Source organism: Gracilinanus agilis, chromosome X, assembly GCF_016433145.1.
Source record: "Gracilinanus agilis isolate LMUSP501 chromosome X, AgileGrace, whole genome shotgun sequence".
NCBI classification, from domain to species: Eukaryota; Metazoa; Chordata; class Mammalia; order Didelphimorphia; family Didelphidae; genus Gracilinanus; species Gracilinanus agilis.
This window is the reverse complement of record NC_058136.1, coordinates 33513343-33529032: the sequence shown is the minus strand read 5'-3', so window position 1 is coordinate 33529032 and position 15690 is coordinate 33513343. Positions and strand designations below refer to the sequence as shown.

Sequence of the window (15690 nt, the reverse complement as noted above, 5' to 3'; positions counted from 1 at the left end):
AGACTCCAGTAACTTACAATTTAAAACAGACCATAGGATCTGAAACAGGAAAAGACCTCTAAGGTTATCCTTGAGCCCCAGACCCTCATTTGACAGATGCCTTAAAGAGCGTTGGCCAATACCACCCAGGTTCCATTAGGTTCAGCATTCTTTCTATCTTTTGAACCTGCTTGAGTTCTGACACCAGTAAGTCAAATTATGACATTAAGGAACGAAGCTAGAGCAGTGATGACAAACCTATGGCAACACAGGTACCAAAGATGGCATGCAGAGTACTTTCTGTGGGCACGTGGCCACCCCTTTCCCCACAGAGTTCATCACTAGAAAGGCAGAGGGACTTGGGCAAAGCTGCTCCTCCGCCTCTCCACCAGCCTGACATGACAACATTTTTTCACATCCCTCGCCCCTCTGCCCAGCAGCCCAATGGGAATGCACAGCGGGTAAGGTGGGCAGCTCATAGGTAGCAGAGCTGGAGGGGAACAGAGAGCTCAGGCCACTCTCCTCCCCTTCTCTACACTCACTGAAGATATTCCTCACTTCACTCACCCCTCTGCCCAGTAGCCCAATGGAGTACTTTCTCCCTCCCCTGTGTTGGGTAAAGGGGGATATGGCAGGGCATGCCCAGCACTCAGTATGGGGGAGGGACCCGACACTGTCTCTAAAAGATTTGCCATCACTAATCTAGAGGAACTCTAAGCCTTAAGGAGGAGTCATTCTTACTGATCTTTGACAGAAAAACTGGTCCTGCCCCATTCCATCAACCCCCAACCCCAAACAACAGGCCATTCAAATATTGTGAGAGTCTCACAGTGTCAGTGTTCACAAGAATGTAGGAGTACACACTAGCACAGTAACGACAAACCTTTTAGAGGCAGAGTGCCAGGCCCCACCTCCACCTCACCGCCCCACCAGGCTGAGTACCATGCCTGCCCCCCCCAGAGACTGAGTGCCACACACCCCCAAAGACCCAGTGCTGAGCCCCATGCTCCTCCCCCATCTCACCCCTCCCCAACACCACCCCCTTATCCCAGAAAGGGGAGGGAGGAAGTGCTCCCATTGGGCTGCTGGGCAGAGGGGCAGGTGATGAGAAAAATATCCTCGGGCACATGGAGAGGGGGAGGGGAACAGCTCTGCCCCAAGTCCCTCTGACTTTCTAGTAACAAACTCTGGTGGGCTATGGCAGGCGTGCCCACAGAGAGGGCTCTGTGTACCCTTTTTTGGCATGTGTGCCATAGGTTTGCCATCACTGCTTTAGCATATCTCCCTAGCATCCACAAGCCCAGCCACACACACAGGGCTACCCCACATCTTCTCATCCCAGGAGAAGCCAAACTAGAAGATAGAAGTCTCTTTTTTTGTCCCTTGCAGCATAACTGCCAGGAATATGGCTGCTCTTAGTTCAGCTTATTAGCACCTCTGATTGGCCTGGCACCAGCCAAGACAGGCATGAGTTTTTCCTGTGGGGAGCAGGCTTGGGTCTTGGCCCTATGGAATCTCCAGGAGGGAGGATGAAACATACATGTTTCAGGGGGGTGGCCTTAGTGGCCAGAATAATCAGCCCTTTTGAAGCTCAAAGAATCCTAAGGCATTTAGGCAAACCTTTTAGAGTTTTGGGGTATCATTGTTTCTCCATGTAGGCAGTATTCTCATCTGCCATTCTGGAGCAAAAAGGAAGGATATTCTTTGTGTCTTTGTGACCTAAGCCATGATTGTGTGACCTGGGCCATGATTTGTAGAGTCCTAGGAGCTAGGCACTATTATTATCCCCATTTTATAAATGGGAAAACTGAGGCAAACAGTTTCTTAAATGACTTGCTCAGGGCCAAACAGCTAATAATCATCTGAAACTGGATTTGAACTCAAGTCTTCTTGACTCCAGGCCCAGTGCTCTGTGCCCTATGGAACCACTTAACTGCCTCTCCATTAGCTTAGACTACTAGCAAGGGTTGCCCTCCCAAGGCAGGTGACATCAGCTCCCAGAGTCTGCCCAGTTTGGCAGGATGAAGGCCAAGGAAGGAGACATTTCTTCCTATCCCCTGGCTAAGAATTACCTTTTTACTCTAAAGCTTCATAGTTGCTGAGCCCTGCCATGGCAGCAGTCTCTACTTGTTCATCTCCTATTCCATGCCCCTCTGTAGTGCCACTTTAAGGGCTGGGGCTCCTTGCTCTGACTTTAGGCATGCTTGTGATGGAAGCAATGAAATCAGTAGTAGTGGATCCCTGCTGTAGCCAAGGGCACCAGGAGGAAGGCTGGCCAGCCAGGAGAGAGCAAGGCAGGAGGTGTGGGTAAGGAATATGTCCCTGGCCTAGTTAGTTGACTCTGGGTCATTGGTACTAGCCCTTGCCCTCCTCCCTAGGCACGTTCTTGTCATGACTCCTTTTCTGCTTTGCTCCCTATGACCTTCCTCCTTGTCCCTATTCTCCTTCTCCCTTCCTTCCTCCTCCCTTCCCTTCCTTCCTTCCCTTGAGTTCTAGGATTCAAACTTAAATGCATGAGTGAGGAATTAACTAAGCTCCTGCTCTCTGCAAAGCTTTGGGGAGAAAAAAAGAGAAAAGAACCCCAGGGTTCCTTTCCCTCAGAGAGATTACTGTGTTAAAGGATATGAGATATGTACATAAATAATTAGAACACAAGATGGACAAGATGTAACAGGAGTAGAAGAAAAGTCTTGAAGGCTGTGGTTGAGTTCACTTGAGGGAAAGAAGCCTTACTACTATGGAAGTGAATGAAAATGAGCTATATGAATGCTTATTTCCTTCTCTCGTCCCACTTCCTCTTTCCCTACTGAATGGAAGGGAATAAAATATGACTTCCTGGAAGAGGTGGCTATTGAGCTAGGCCTTGAAAGATGGGTAGGCTTCCCTAGGAAAACTGGCATCCTTGTTACATAACGAGGGGAGAAGGGGTCCTTGTTGTTCTGGCTAATCGATGAGTGGGGAGGGATGGAGTGGTATACAAGGCGAGGAGGGGGCAGGGAAGGGAAAAGTAATGTGGTCAGCACTGTGTTTTAGAAAAATGATCTGACAGATCAAGAGAGATGTTAGAAGCCAGGAGGCTGTTGTTATATAGTCCAGGCAAGAGATGATGAGGCCCTGAATTAGGTGGTAACCTAGTGAGTGGAGAGAAAGGATTCCTTTCAGACCCTTCTCTCCCCTCTGCAGGTCTGAGGACCCATTGGGGATAAAGAGATGATTGGGAAATACTGGACAGGTCTGGGGACAGTTGCCTTCCCCAGAGTTTTCTATCTTGGGTGAGCCATGAGCCTATATGTTCCCATCTATATGGAAGACTAAAGTAATTGGTAGGTTTTCTTAGGACAGGACAGGCTAGGACTAGCTGGCTGGGGGAACTATAGCCAAGTGATTCAGGTCTGCAAAAACAAGCTGAGAGCAACTACTGCCAGCCTCCTACATCCCAACCTAACAGGCCCCACCAGGGCACCTGAATGGTTGCTTGAAAAGGTCCCATCACACCCCAGGCCCAGCAAGTCCTGCCAGGATGGGCCTGGAGTAGGGCCCAGCTTAGGAGGCTCCCCCCTGCTGGGAATGATGAGGGTGATAATGAAAAGCTAATCCCTTTCTACCTTCCAAAGCTGTCACATAGCTTGGTTCAAGAAGTCTTCATGACAGTCCTTGTCATAGACTGAGCTATGAATTGAGCCCTGTTTGAGAGATAAGCAGCCAAGCTCACAGAGCAGGGAGAGTGACTTCTCTAAGAGGACCATTTAAAGGATGAAAAAAAGGAATGATTGTGAAATGATTTTGGCATTCAGGGGAACCAGTCCCAAGGCTGCTCTCTACCATTCACTGCCTATGGCACAAGCCTGTGGCTGCCAAGGGAGATAGTGAGTGACTTTCCTTTCACTGGAGATATGCAAGCCAAGGAAGGGATGATCATTCTATAGGCATTTTGGAAAGAAGATTCTTTCTCCTACATGGTTTCAGCTGGATGGCCACTAAGGTCCTTTCCCATAATAAAATTCTATTATTCCAGCTCCCTCATTAATTCATTCATTGCCTCAACAAATTGATATTAAGCAAAGTTGGCCACTGCCACTTTTGCCATGGGTGTGACCTTAGACATTCTCTGAACCTGTCTTCTCATCTGTAAAATGAAGGCATTGGACTAAATGCTTTGTAAGGGACCTCCCAGATCATAATGTGTGTGCCTATGGCTTCCTGTATGCCGGGGACCAACCCATGCTTGTCCTGAAAGTTTATGTAATATTCCCTGGAAACCTACAGACCAAGAAATGGTCCTCTTGAAGTAGAATGATATCTTTTATGGGCAGTTTGGGGAACCAAAGAACTTCTGCCTATAGCAGGTATATTTCAGTGTTTGTTTATTTGGGGGTATAGGAGGACCTTTCCTGGATTCTAGGGATTCCAGATTGTTCCAAAGCACAAACCTGGGGTTGAGATTAAGCACCACCCCACCCAAAACTTCCACACCTTCTCCCCTACATACACCAAGCAGTGTGTGGTCTTTGGATTGTCTTTACTAAAGTGGCTTTTCCACAGAAGTTTCAAAACCACTTTTTAAGTCATTCAAGGGTAGCTGAATGTAACCAATGAAATAATCATTTGCTATATGCTGAAAGCAGCAGCGACTATGTGTTTGGAGGAAGAGGGAAGAAGAAATGGCTGAAGGGATCTATGGGTGTGCACAAATGAAACAAAATGGAAAAAATGGAAAAGCACTTCAGAACTTCTCAATGCCTTCATTTTTACAACTGAGGAAAAATGGCTCACATGGCTAGTGAGTATCAGAACTAGGTTTGAGCTCAGGTCCTCTGACTTTGGATCCAGTAGTCTCTCCATTATACCCAAATGTGGCAATTCCTAATCATTTAGATAAGAAAAAGTTCAAGGAGTAATAGGAAACCATTGTTGACATATATACTTCTGGAAAAACATGGCCATTGTTGCCTTCAAAAGTTTACCTAGTACTAATACAAGTTAGATGAAATTCAGTAATCTCCCTCAATGAACAAAACAGCCAGAGTCAGAAAAATCAGAGAGCCAAGCCCCACTTGGGCACCAAGACAGCATAAGTCAAGCTAGTTGAGCTAGAGTTAACACCATGTCTTGGCCCTAATGGCTACAGAGCCCCATCAGGCCTTGCCTATCCCTGGATTGTCATGCTAATTTCTTCTGTAGGGTTAGGTTCATTTATTTGCATTTTCAGTTCTAATAGGGAAAAGAGAATAAAAAGAGGGGCTAGGATGATTGCTGCTCAGGGAATTGGGGTAAGGGAGCAGTGTGACAGGATAGATCATTGACCAAGGGAAGGCAGTGGCAAGTCAACTTTAAGTTTGATTCTGTTTTTTTCTGCCAGGGGTCTTTGATCTTTGGCTTGGAAAGCACAGAATTAAAGTGGTTTCAAAGCCAAGATAAGAAGGGAGATAATAAGAGAGCATTTCATGATGGCAAGTCACTTAGCCTAGAAAAACCACATGCTCAGGTACTGAAAGAACTGGTAGACATGATTGCTAGGCCTCTATTGGTATTCTGGAGAACAGGAGAAATACTCTCAGCCTGGAGGAGAACAAATGCCTCAAATTTCAAATAATAGGAGAAAGTTATTTGCCAATTATAGGCCAATGAACTTGATTTCCATTCCTGACTAAAGTCTCACACTTCTTATTAAAGGAACAGTTAGTGAACATATAGAAAAGGGAGTGTTTAATCTGAGAAAGCCATCAAGGTCATAACAGATTGGACATTTCCTATTTTGACAGAGTGCCTTGACTTATAGATCAGAGGAACATTGTAAATAAGAGTTTACCTAGATTTTACCAAAGCATCTGCTCAAGTTGTTCATGCTCTGTGTGTGGATCAATCAATCACAACTACTTATTGAATTGAGGATAGGGATGGAAAGGGGAGCAGCTTGGTCCCACTCCCACCCCCCAGGCTTATAGCTCTGCTCCAGGCTGAATCCACCACAAGTAGGTGTTTGGGCTCTAGTCCAGTTTCTGTGGGTTCCTAGGGTACTGAGACCTGGAACCTCTGAAAATCTTCAAAATGGTCTAATTCATACCAAGCTAGAATCTAAGCCAACAGAAGAAGCTAAAACCCCTGGGACTCTCCTTCTATACTGGTATTTAAAAAGCACTTCAAAAAAAGACAGAAATCCAAATCCAACAACAGGATAGAGCCCCAGGATTCTCCTACAGAATACAACTTGAAAGGTAGGCAGAGAAAAGTGAGTTCCAGAGTATAAGGGAAAGACCTGACACCCCTCCCCAACCTATTGCACTGAGACCTATGATAGGACTTGGACTGACTGTGAGATTCCAGGGCAAAGGCTGCTGCCCTAACAGAGTACCTTGGTACCAACACATAAAGCTCAAGGCTCTGATGCAGGCTGGCAGGGAGGAACAGGGAGAGGAACAACTGGTTGGGTACTTTGGTCTCTGCTGCAGCTGGTGAAGATTTGGCGTCAGGGCAGATTAGCTCAGCAGGTCAGCTCAATCATCTAATCCAATATACCAGTAGAGCAGAGAAGAAGATCTAAAATTCCCTTCAGGGCAGAGAAGCTAAAACACAGAGATCAAGTAAACAAACAGAGGAGCAAGTGTACAATCCACAAAGAGGGGAAAAATAATGAGTAAACAACAGAAGAAAAAAAGGAAATTACAATTGAAAGTAATAAAGAACAAAGAAGAAAACCAACAGAAGAAGACTGAGGAACATCAAGCAAAACCTCAAAAAATTCAAAGAGTTGGACTCAGTCTCTCAAAGAGCTCAAAATAGAATTAAAAAAAAAAACAAATAAGACAGGTTGAAGAAAATTGGGGAAAGGAGAACTGTCTGAAAGGTAAAATAGGTTATCTTGAAACAGAGGTAATGAACTAAAACAAGAAAATAATGACTTAAAAGCCAGATTTGACCAACTGGAAAATGAGGCAAAAAAGTTAAAAGATGAAAAGAATGACTTGAAAAGAAGACTAGATCAAAAGGATAAGGAGGATCAAAAGGTCATAGATGAAATTCAGGCTTTAAAAATGAGATTTGGACAATTAGAAACTATTGACTTCACGAGGCATCAAGCAACTATAAAAACAAAATCAAAAGAATGAAAAAATAGAACAAAATATGAAACACCTCAGAAGAAAACAACTGATCTGGAAAACAGATCCAAGAGAGACAATTTAAGAATTATTGGACTACCCAAAAGTCATGACCCCAAAAAAAAAAGCCTAGACATCATACTACAGGAAATTATCCAAGAAAACTGCCCTGATATCCTTGAATAAGAGAGTAAAATAGAGACTGAAAGAATCCACAGATCACCTCCTGCATTCAATCCCCAAATGACAACTCCCAGGAACTTAGCCAAGTTCAAGAGCTCCAAAACTAAGGAGAAAATATTACAAGCAGCTAGAAAAAAACAATTCAGATATCATGGAGCCACAGTAAGGATCACATAGGACCAGAAGGCTTGGAATATGATATTTTGGAAAGCAAGGGGACTGGGTCTACAACCAAGAATCAACTACCCAGCAAAACTGACTATATTCAAGTATGGCCATTTAATAAAATAGAAGACTTCCAAACATTCCTGAAGAACAGACAAGACTTAAAACAGAAAATTTGAGGCCCAGATACAAAATCCAAGAGAAGCATAAAAAGGTAAATAAGAAAGAGAAAAAAATTTAAGGACTTCCATAAGGTCCAATGGCTTATATTCATTTATGGAAAGATATCCGCAACTCTTAAAAATTGTTATTGCATAATACTCAGAAGAAGTATGCATAGAGGGGGTGGTAGTAAGCTTATTAGGATACTATGTTAAAAAAAATAAAACTAGGAGGTGGAAAAAGAGGATAATACTGAGAAATGGGAAAAGAGAAGTAAAATGAGGTAAAATATATCACGTAAAGAAGTATGGGGGGGTTGAGGAGAAGACCAATATAATGGAAAAGAGGAAGAGGTCAATAACAGGTGATACTTAAACCATACTCTCACTGGAATTGGCTCAGAGAGAAAAGAACAGCTCAATTCATTGGGGTATGTAAGATTTAAATTAATGTGCAATACTTCAAGTATTATTTTTATAAAGTTTATTATCTAACAAAACAGAACCACATGACTAAATTTTTCTACCTGCTCAAAAAAGTCCCCACACCACCAAAGCCACAACAGGAAGGAAAGAGAGAAAGAGATGGAACTACACCCAATTTATATCCTGTCTACATTAGCACATAACGACAGGAAGTGAGTAGGGTGCTGGGAATCATAGTTTTGCTGGGGATTGTAGTTTTGTTGGGGATTGTAGATTTTAGGGTAACAGATTCTAATTACACAAACTCCTGGGGATCCTTTGGGAAACTAGTCTCCCCAGTGGACCATGTAAACATAACCGACTTATAAATTACAATAATTTGGGGATAAAAAGGAAAGAGAACAAAACCATTGATTGCTAGGTGCATTGACAAAAAGCCAATTAGGGGGGGCAGCTGGGTAGCTCAGTGGATTGAGAGCCAGGCCTAGAGGTGGGAGGTCCTAGGTTCAAATCCAGCCTCAGACACTTCCCAGCTGTGTGACCCTGGGCAAGTCACTTGACCCCCATTGCCCACCCTTGCCACTCTTCCATCTAGGAGCCAATGCACAGAAGGTAAGAGTTTAAAAATGTAAAAAAAAAACAAAGCCAATTAGGGGGCAGTTCCCTTTGGCATAAGAGTATACACACAAAATAAATGTGTTACAACCCCCCACAGTTCAATCAATTATACTCCATGGCTAATTCTGAGTCTTCTGATGCTGTGGAGGTTTCTTCAGGCATTGTCATGGTGCCTTCTTCAAACAATTCATCTTCTAGATTCAGAGTTATCAAGTTCCTTTTCCTGAAATGGTTCTTTCTTAAAAGATTTTTAGGGGGCAGTTGGGTGGCTCAGTGGATTGAGAGTCAGGCCCAAAGACAGGAGGTCCTGGGTTCAAATCTGGCCTCAGACACTTCCTAGCTGTGTGACCCTGAGCAAGTCACTTAACCCCCATTGCCTAGCCCTTACCACTCTTCTACCTTAGAACCAATACCCAGTATTGATTCTAAGATGGAAGGTAAGGGCTTAAAATTTTTTTTTAGTTTTATGACAGTTATACAGTCTCTATGGTAATTATGCCATCCCCCCCGAGGAGGGTGTTGCAATCCCTATGATAATGATACAATCCCCCTTGAAGAGGGTATTGACCAATACTCAGATCCACTAAGGTAGCCACTGAAGCTTATGGCTTTTAATCTTGGCTGAAATGCTCCCTCTTGGGGGCCATTAAGGGGTACCATGTTCCTTAAAAAAATTTATAAGACTAACCCATCACTGGGTAACCAACCCCTTTGGGTTTCCTCCCTCCTTTGGCATGGGACTGTAACAGCTCTAAAAGGCATGTCTTTCATATGTCTCATCCATTTTAATGTGGAGGCTAGGAATAGTGCTATAGCATTTCACTTCAGCTACTAAATGGACCCTTACTTCATGTTACAAACAACTCAGAGGTACTTTTACAATGGTATCTTTTCCAGTCCAGTCATAGGGGAAAGGTACAGATAAAGACAGTGCAATGGAATATATAGCTAATAGCCAAAACATAGTAGCTTAAAATGACATAGTGTAACAGAACTTAACAAACAAAATAAAATCTTAAAACAAGCAATCAGCAAATATATGTGACAGGATACAGGCATTGAATTCAAGAGTTTTTTTTTCCAATTACAATACAGAGATTTTTCATAAAACAAGAGTCTGAAAAGGCTTAAAATCCACCTCCAGATTCTTTAAGGTTCCTTCCCCTCCCCATTATCATCATCCTTCTAGGTTCCTTTTGATCATACCTCTGGGATCTCCCATAGTGAGGGAGAATTCCGCACTGAACATAGTGTGAAGGAATCCCATATTGGATGTATTGTAGAGACTTGGCAGGCCAGAATGGCAAGGGGGGGAGGTAGGGAGATGAATTTCTCCCCTGAATCTCGGGATTATTCAAGCTAATCACAAGGATCAGTGCACCCAAGAATGGTAGGAAGAAGAGACAACCTAAAATTGGGAGCTGTTTAAGAGTGGGCCACGCCTGCAATTCTACTTCCTATTTGGAAGAGTAACCTTCCTTCCTCTCCCCCAGGGGTAAAAAACACCAGGGAGCAGCTTGCTTCCCCTGCCACAAGTATAGAGAGTTAAGAGGGCAGAAGCTCTCCTCAGGTAAAAACCCTTTAGGAGGCTAATTATTACCTAAGGGAAACACACCTAGGCTTCCAAGTCAAGCAGAGAGCAAGTTCTCAGATGTTGACAATGTAAGAAAAAGAGGGATTTATACTTTCCAAGCCCCCAGAGAGTGGCTCTAATCAGCAGTGGCAGCAGCTGTGGTGGCAGCAGCAGGGGCAGCATGAGCTGCAGAAGCAATTGCTCCACAAGGATCACCCAGGCAGGGAGGCAGGATTGGCAGGATTAGGCAGCTGGGACCACCCAGGGAGTTAGCAGCAGTAGGCAGGATCCCTGAAGTTGGGAGGGGGAAGGCATGGCAGGAGAAACGTAGTTTCTTTTCAAACTAATCTACTCAGAGAGAATTAAGGATTCTGAACCCCATTTCTAGTCACCATAAATGTAAGATTTAAATTAATGTGCAATACTTCAAGTATTATTTTTATAAGTTTATTATCTAACAAAACAGAACCACGTGACGAAATTTTTCTACCTCCTCAAAAAAGTCCCCATTGCACCAAAGCCATGACAGAAAGGAAAGAGAGAGAGACAGAATCACACTCAATTTATATCCTGTCTATATCAGCATGTAACGACAGGAAGTGAGTAGGGTGCTGGGAATTGTAGTTTTCCTGGGGATCATAGTTTTTAGGGTAACAGATTCTAATTACACAGGAATAGAATTGTATCTTATCCTATAGAGAAGTAGAAGGGGAATAAGAAATGGGATAGTGGGGAGGGAAGTAATACAAGGGAAGGAGAGGCTGGGAGGGGAGACCAAAAGGTCCTATAGTAAGAGGGGAATAAGAAGGGAGCAGGTGGTAAGGTGAGCAATATAAGGGAGGGGGAAAGAAGGGAGACTAACTAAAAGCAAAACACTGGAGGGAAGGGAAAGAATTAAAGGAGAAAGGTCAGGATTAAAGGAGGAAGCCAAAATGGAGGGGAATACAAAGACAGTAATCATAACTGTGAATGGAATGAACTTACCCATAAAATGGAAGTGGATGGAAGAGTGGATTAAAAACCAGAATCCTACCATATGTTGTCTACAAGAAACACACATGAGTTAGGTAGACACACACAAGGTAAAGGTAAGAGACTGGATCAGATTTTGTTGGGCTACAACTGAGACAAAGAAGGCAAGTGTAGCAACAGTGATTTCAGACAAAGCTAAAGCAAAAATACATTTGATAAAAAGAGACAAGGAAGGAAATTACATCAGGATAAAAGGTAGTATAAATAATGAAGAAATATCAGTACTAAATATATATGTACCAAATGGTACAGCTTCCAGATTTTTATTTTTTTAAAGCCTTACTCTCCGTCTAGGAATCAATACTGTGTATTGGTTCCAAGGCAGAAGAGTGGTAAGGGTAGGCAATGGGGGTCAAGTGACTTACCGGTCACATAGCTGGGAAGTGTCTGAGGCCAGATTTGAACCTAGGACTTCCCATCTCTAGGCCTGGCTCTCAATCCACTGAGCTACCCACCTGCCCCCAGCTTCCAGGTTTTTAAAGAAGAAACTAAAGGAGCTTAAGGAGGAAATAGATAGGAAAACCATACTGGTAGGGGACCTCAACCTTCCCCTATCAGAACTAGACAAATAGAACCAAAAAATGTAAGGGAAATGAATGACATTTTAGAAAAATTAGAGCTAATAGATATCTGGAAAAAACTGAATAGGGATAAAAAGGAATATATACCTTCTTTTCTGCAGCACATGGTACATATACAAATATTCGCCATGTGCTAGGGCATGGAAACATCACAAACAAATACAGAAAAGCAGAAATAATAAATGCAACTTTTTCAGATCATAATGCAATAAAAATCATAATTAATAAGAGCTCATGAAGAGGCAAATTTATTTTATTTTTTTACTTTGAATTTTTAAATTATAAATTATCAATACTTTAGTCCATTGTCCTTTTCTTTAGTCTATAGTGGTTTATGCTTTAGGATCATATTGGTCTCAAAGACATATGTTACATAAGCTGCTATAAATCGATTGGGACTAGGAGTGTTTCTCTTTCTGAGATAAAATTGTGTAATATCCCTATTTGGCATTTTGTTAGTTTATATATATTGTATTTATAGGTAACCCTACATTTCTTTTGAGTTTTAAGATTAATGGGAATAATTTGGTGGAGTTGCAAACTTATCCAGCCATTCTAGAGAACAATTTGAAACTATACTCAGAGGACTAAAAAACTGTGCATATATTTTTTCCCACTTTAATATTTATTTTGAATATTTTCCCATAGTTACATGTTTCAAGTTCTTTCCCTCTCCCCCAAAACCCCCTAAGCCCCCTTAGCCAACGCATAATTCCACTGGGTTTTACGTGTATCATTGATCAAGAACTAATACCATATTATTGATAGTTAGACTAGAGTTATAGTTCAGTGTCTACATCCCCAATAATATCCCCATTGGCCCAGGTGTTCAAGAAGTTGTTTTTCTTCTGTGTTTCTCCTCCCACAGTTCTTCCTCTGAATGTGGCTAGTTTTCTTTCTCATAAGTCTCTCAGCCTTGCTCTGGATTCTTGCATTGCTGCTAGTAGAGAAGTCTGTTATGTTCGATTGTACCACAGTGTAACAATCTCTGTGTATAATGTTCTCCTGGATCTGCTCCTTTCCCTCTGCATCCATTCCTGGAGGTCATTCCAGTTCACACGGAATTCCTCCAGTTCTTTATTCCTTTGACCACAATAGTATGCCATAACCAATAGATACCACAATTTGGTTAGCCATTCTCCAATCAAAGGACATTCTCTCATTTTCCAATTTTTTGCCACCACAAAGAGCGTGCCTATAAATATTTTTGTACAAGTCTTTTTCCTTATTATCTCTTTGGGGTATAAACCAAGCAGTGCTATGGCTGGATCAAAAGGCAGATAGTCTTTTAAAGCCCTTTGAGCATAGTTCCAAATTGCCATCCAGAATAGTTGGGCCAATTCACAACTCCACCAGCAATGCATTAATGTCCCAATTTTGCCACATCCCTTCCAAAATTCATTACTCTCCCTTGTTGTCATTTTAGTGAATCTGCTAGGTATGAGGTGATACCTCAGAGTTGTTTTGATTTCCATTTATCTAATTTTTAGAGATTTAGAACACTTTCTCATGTGCTTATTGATAATTTTTATTTTTTTTATCTGAAAATTGCTTATCCATGTCCCTTACCCATTTATCAATTGTGGAATGGCTTGATTTTTTTGTACAATTGTTTTAGCTCCTTGTGTATTTGAGTAAGTAGACTTTTGCCTGAGTTTTTTGTTATAAATATTTCCCCCAATTTGTTGCTTCCCTTCTAATTTTGGTAGCATTGGTTTTGTCTGTATGAAACCTTTTTAGTTTAATGTAGCCAAAATTATTTACTTTACATTTTGTAATTTTCTCTAACTCTTGCTTGGTTTTAAAATCTTTCCTTTCCCAGAGATCTGACAAGTATACTATTCTGTGCACAACTAATTGACTTATAGTTTCCTTCTTTATATTCAAGTCATTCACCCATTCTGAGTTTATCTTGGCATAGGGTGTGAGATGTTGATCTAGGCCCAATCTCTTCCATATTGTTTTCCAATTTTCCCAGCAGTTTTTGTCAAAGAGTGGGTTTTTGTCCCAAAAACTGGGCTCTTTGGGTTTATCATAGACTGTCTTGCTGATGTCACTTACCCCAAGTTTTTCTACTGAACCTCCCTTCTGTCTCTTTGCCAGTGTCATATTGTTTTTGTTGTTGTTGTTTTTTAAAACCCTTACCTTCCGTCTTGGAGTCAATACTGTGTATTTGCTTCTAGGCAGAAGAGTGATCTTTGCCAGTACCATATTGTTTTGATGACTACTGCTTTATAGTACAATTTACTATCTGGTACTGCAAGGCCACCTTCCTTCATATTTTTTTTTCATTATTTCACTTGATATTCTTGGTCTTTTGTTCTTCAAAATGAACTTTGTTATAGTTTTTTCTAATTCAGTAAAAAAGTTTTTTGGTAGTTTGATAAGTATAGCACAAAATAAGTAAATTAATTTGGGTAGAATGGTCATTTTTATTATGTTAGCTCATCCTACCCATGAGCATTCAATGTTTTTCCAATTGTTTAGATCTAGTTTTAATTCTGTGGAAAGGGTTTTGTAATTGTGTTCGTATAATTCCTGTGTTTGTCTTGGCAGATAGATTCCTAAGTATTTTATATTGTCTAGGGTGATTTTAAATGAAATTTCTCTTTCTAACTATTCCTGCTGAGATGTGTTGGAAATATATAGAAATACTGATGATTTATGTTCATTTTTTTTGTATCCTATAACTTTGCTAAAATTGTTGATTATTTCCACTAACTTTTTAGTTGATTCTCTAGGATTTTTTAAGTAGACCATCATATCATCTGCAAAGAGTGATAGCTTGGTCTCCTCATTGCCTATTTTAATACCTTCAATTTCTTTTTCTTCTCTAATTGCTACTGCTAGTGTTTCCAGTACAATGTTAAATAATAGAGTTGACAATGGTCATCCTTGTTTCACTTCTGATCTTATTTGGAATGCTTCTAATTTATCCCCTTTGCAGATGATAATTTGTTGATGGTTTTAGATATATATCATTTATTATTCTTAGGAAAGGCCCTTCTATTCCTATACTTTCCAGGGTTTTCAGTAGGAATATGTATTGTATTTTGTCAAAGACTTTTTCAGCATCTATTGAGGGAATCATGTGATTTTTGTTGGTTTGCTTGTTGATATGGTCTATTATGTGAATGGTTTTCCTAATGTTCAACTATCCTTGCATTCTTGGTATAAATCCCACCTGATCATAATGAATAACCCTCGTGATCACTTGCTGAAATCTTTTTGCTACTATTTTTTTAAAGATTTTTGCATGTATGTTCATTAAGGAGGTTAGTCTATAGTTTTCTTTCTCTGTTTTTGATCTACTTGGCTTTGTGATCAGTACCATATTTGTGTCATAAAAGGAGTTTAGTAGAACTCTTTATTTGCTCATTGTGTCAAATAGTTTGTATAGTATTGGATTTAGTTTTTCTTTGAAGGTTTGATCGAATTCACTTGTGAATCCATCTGGTCCTGGGAATTTTTTCTTTGGGAGTTCTTTGATGGCTTATTCAATTTCTTTTTCTGATATAGGATTATTTAAGTATTCTATTTCTTCTGCTGTTAATCTAGGCAATTCATATTTTTGTAAATATTCATCTATATCACCTAGATGGCTATATTAATTGTCATATAATTGGGCAAAATATTTTTAATGATTGCCTTGATTTTCTCTTCATTAGGGGTGAGGTCTCCCTTTTCATCTTTTTTTTCAAACATTTATTAATATTCATTTTTAACATGGTTACATGATTCATGCTCCTGCTTTCCCCTTCGCCCCCCACACTCCCCCCACCCATGACCGATGCACATTTCCACTATTTTTGTCATGTGTCCTTGATCAAGACCAATTTCCAAATTGTTGGTAGTTGCATTGGTGTGGTAGTTTC

General features: G+C 41.0%; 1 protein-coding gene across 1 annotated transcript in view; it reads left to right on the top strand.

Annotated features, from left to right (window-relative positions):
- LOC123253629 (zinc finger protein 208-like) overlaps positions 1-15690 on the top strand; it is a 274976-nt gene that overhangs the window by 121194 nt on the left and 138092 nt on the right. The gene's annotated exons all lie outside the window — the stretch shown is intronic.